Genomic DNA, 4,487 nt, shown 5'->3' with positions numbered 1-4,487 from the left:
TTTTGGCTTCCTACTTCCTGTTATTTGGGGCACCTGCTGAGTTTCTGTGTGGTTTCCTATCATTAGCTAATTCTGGAGTCAAAGGAGCTGCTATGGCCTCCAGGAAGAATGCAGTACACTGTGGCTCTTTCTAGAGCTTTCCTGGTGCTGACCTTCCCAAGAATCAAGTGATGGGAGGGAGGAGGTAGGGGCTCCACCATGGACACAGAGGGGGAAATGAAAGCACTGAAGAGAGAAGCCAGAATTTTCTAAGAAACTGAGGAAGAGGTAAGGCCTCCAAGCTGTTCTGCAATGTATTCTACCACCACCACCACCAAGGGCCAGTTTTAGACACATTTCTCTTCCCAATCCCTGCTGGGTGACAAAGTAGGGAAGCTAGTTGGCTACGTTTTCTGGTCTTCTGGGTCCTTCTTGGTAGAGAATTTCCTCCCCATTTTCTATCCCCATGATAGAGTTGGGCAAACTAAGGTCAAGAGAAGCTTTCAGAGGACTCTGAAATCCCCCTTTCATCTCCTTTACCTGATAAGAACAGAGCCAATACCTATAGTAGGCAGGAAATCATCTCTAGAGTGTGGATCAGCAGTGTATTGTCTTACCTCTAAACCATAGGGACCCCAAATACAAATCATTGTTAGTATTGTTGAGCACTTACTATGCACTGGGCAGTTCTAAGTGCTTTACATAAAATCATCTTCAAAACAACCCTGAGGTTTGTATTACAGATGAGAAAAGTGAGGAACAGAGGCTGTTTCTCAAGGTTACACAGTCACATAGGAAGCAGGGGAACCAGGTAGTCTGGCTTCAGTGCCCATGTTCTTAACCACTTCAGTGCTTCCTGTCAAGGTACACCTCAAGGAAACAGCTGCTGTGTAGCCTAGCATATCCCCTTTCCACCCTGGGAACAGACACATAAGCGGCCAGTCTTGTAGCCATGTCACAGGATTTCTTACAACCTGCACAGCTCACCCTATTCACTCACACTGCTCCCATACCTCTCCTCCCTGGAATTTGCAAATGGAGGTCCATCAGGCTCAGTTCAGCTTGAGATCTTAAGAGTCCCTTCTGTCTCCAAGTTCAATGAAGATGAGCATTAGGACAGAAAAAGAGACATAAAAGTTGGGCCTCTGTGGACCCTAATGAAAAGCAAGGTTTCCCCACCTTCAGTATGGCAATCCTGATGAACTTTAGATCCTCTTAGTATTGTTCCTCCTCCTGCCACTTGTTCCCAGGGCTGGCTGGAGCCTCGGTTCCACACAAACTTCCACTCACCCTGCCCTGCTTTGGTTCAAGTGCACTCTTATCTTTAGAGGAAGTCATTCCTCAAAGGGGAAAGAGTAGCTGCTAAATTTGCTAAACATGAAAGTGTTCTCTCTTTCACCCCACCCAAAGGGTTGCTTGGAGTTTGACCTTGCTGAGCTTGTTTCCTCATCTGTAAAAGTCTGGGAAGCAATTCCTGTCCTGTCTCCTGGGCTGATAGTTGAGTGAAGACAAAATTAGTTTGGGAAGAGGAAAGAGCTTCATACACTATAAGGCATTAAGTGAGCAGCAAGGATTTCTGGGCCTATCTAAAAGTGTGCATGTATCATCTTCCATCCACCCACAATCACAGGCATAGCCGGGGGTACCGCTAATGGCCTCTGTCCACAGTGCTGAAGTCACAGCAGAGACTGCAGGGGATCTTCAGTCCCTCTTTTTTTTTTTGTTTTCTTTTTTGGTAATATACTAATTTATTCATATATACATTCACTTTACATTATTACATTTTAACATTCATCAAAACCAAAAATATGGAACACTTCATGAATTTGCATGTCATCCTTGTGCCCGGGCCATGCTAATCTTCTCTGTATTGTTCCAGTTTTAGAATATGTGCTGCTAAAGCCAGCACTTCAGTTCCTCCTGTCCCACCTTTATTTTTTTTTTTTAAAGATTTTATTTATTTATTTGACAGAGATAGAGACAGCCAACGAGAGAGGGAACACAAGCAGGGGGAGTGGGAGAGGAAGAAGCAGGCTCACAGTGGAGGAGCCTGATGTGGGGCTCGATCCCACAATGCCGGGATCACGCCCTGAGCCGAAGGCAGATGCCCAACCGCTGTGCCACCCAGGCGCCCCCCTGTCCCACCTTTAAGTAAACATAAATGTGGAGCTTTCCAAGCCCAGGGATTGTTCTAAAATGCAGAAGGTATTGCAAATAAATATTTGTTTCATTTACTTCAAGTATCTTTGTTTTTAAAATAAATATACCACTCCTTCCAAAATTGTAACATTTGGGCAATTGTACATTTGTGACATTATACAAATGGGCAAGATGTGATCCAGCAGCTCAGAAAGAAGAGGTTATACTCTTCAGTTGATATGGAGGAACAACATGAGGTGGCTACCAAAAAACTGATGTAAGGTGAGGCTATGTAGAAAGAAGTTCAGAGTCAGATGAGGGAGGCAGGCCGGCTCATTTGTACACTGCACCAGCACTCCTGGAAAAAGCTAGTCAGAGCCAGGCACCATGAACTGAAATCCAGCCAGGGGAGCATGGTCTTAGGGGCTGGAATGGAACAAGGCAGAAGAGGACCATGAAGGCCTGAGAGGTATCTCAACCTAGAAAGGAGCAGACTTGAGGGATGTAGATGGCTGATGTCTGACAGATGGGACTGATGAGGTCAATGTAACCTCAAAGGAGCTAAGACCAAAGGTGGAGGAAAGGCAGATTTTTGTTCAATAGGACCAAAAGGTAACTGGATACCAGGGAAGGTAGTGAAGCTGTAGATGACAGAAATGTTGCGTTGGGGGTGGGATGCCTTACCAGGTATACAGTCCTCTTGCGATATGTGATGCCTGTAAATGGTTAAGCACCTTCTGGTGTATGCCCAGCCCTGAGCCCACCTGAGCTAGAGGCAGATTCAAGATTGTACAGACACACATGACCACAAGACATTAGAATAACTGGGTTGCAAAACTTAATTTCTTTAGTTCAGCCTCATAGACTGTTGTGCCTCCAGCTCTGGGTCCTGACCTGAGAGAAAAGAGCCAAGGTCTTAATATCCCTGACATCCCCTTTCCAGATCGGCTCTGGAAAGCCTGCCTCTAGAACCTGATGTTGCACGCCCTCTGTTGGTCATTTCTAGCACTATCCTCTCACTCCCAAGGCAAGAAATAAACCCTTTGAACACTTAGGTACCGGTACTTAGGGTCAGTGTAGCTTTAGACCAGGTGAGTACCAGGGAGTTAGATTGCTGGTCAGCGTCCAATCAGTGAACAGGATCAGAAGTGAATCTGTAGTTCAATTCAAGTAAGATTAGGGCTCATCCATGTCTGAAGGGCTTAGGCTAAAGCTGAGTTTGGGGAACTGTCTGGTCCAGGACTAAGGCCAAGGTCAGTGTCTCAGGTGAGGTTAAAGTTGGCACTCAGTGTGGAACTGAATTCTGGGTCCAAGTGTCAGCATGAAGTATGTATCCAGGTGAGATGCTAAGAGTCTGACTTCAGGAAGGAGTCAGTCTGCATCCAGAGGTCAATGAAGCATTCCTATACCGGGTAAAAGCTTCAGGTAATAAGCACCAACCACAGGAGAACTCAAGCAGAGACATTGCTAGGGGAGAAGTATAAGGGTCGGGGGACAGAATGAAGTAGTCGCTAATTTCTAAGGGCCTTCCAACTTTAAAGATGGTAAAGGGCAGGCTAGAGCCACGGTCCCCTCAGAAAGTGTATCCCTATATTCCAGTTCCAACTTCCTGTGAAAGCCCCCCAACAACAATAGTATTGCCACATACAAGTCATAGGTATGGTTTGGGGACAGGAGAGGTCCAAGGACCAGTCCTGTCACTGCAGAGAGCTGGCAGCTGTGGATGTAGTCTTCCTTCCCCCCTCCCATTCTGTTTCTACTGGCAACAGGGCCTAGCAGCCTCCCACACCTAGATCTTAGCAACCGTGGGAGCCCCTGGCAACTGCTGCCATGGTGACAAGACAGGGAACTAAGAATGGGCTTGGGGGGGGAGCACTTCCTCTGGAGCCTTCAGGATATGTGCAAGATAGGGGGCTCCCCCTCCCATACACAGTCTGGGAGGGAACATGTGCTCCTGTCTAAACACCTCCTCACTGGCACCCACCCCCGCCCCTGCCCCCGGGTTCCGGTTCCCTCAGGGTGAGAAAATGAGGGACACCTAGGGTTATGACGTCTCCATAGGAAGGGAGGGGAATGCGGGTGTTCAGAACTGACATGATCACAGATTCATGCGTTCACTGGCAGTCAACGTGTCCACATCCATGACGCTGTTCATCATGCAGACACAGACCTACACAGTCATTTCATCACATATGTATACTAGCACAAACTCACATACACAACAAATAACACAGAATCAGGCATATTACCACACAAAAATATTACACAAATAGACACAGATACACTTTCCCTTACAAATCACACTACAGATACAACAGTACAAATAACTCCCAATTAGACCTGAACGTCAAACAGATGCACTCACACAT

General features: G+C 46.6%; 1 non-coding gene across 1 annotated transcript; it reads right to left on the bottom strand.

Annotated features, from left to right (window-relative positions):
• Nucleotides 1-1,781: 1,781 nt before the first annotated feature.
• Nucleotides 1,782-1,888, bottom strand: LOC123781364 (U6 spliceosomal RNA). The gene has a single exon (XR_006776699.1). It is a non-coding gene; the product is annotated as a U6 spliceosomal RNA (small nuclear RNA).
• Between the last annotated feature and the right edge of the window lie 2,599 nt (nucleotides 1,889-4,487).

This window comes from Ursus americanus, chromosome 18 (genome assembly GCF_024610735.1).
Source record: "Ursus americanus isolate L20-20 chromosome 18, mUrsAme1.1.p, whole genome shotgun sequence".
NCBI classification, from domain to species: domain Eukaryota; kingdom Metazoa; phylum Chordata; class Mammalia; order Carnivora; family Ursidae; genus Ursus; species Ursus americanus.
The sequence above is the reverse complement of the archived record's forward strand: the minus strand, read 5'-3'. Positions and strand labels throughout refer to the sequence as shown.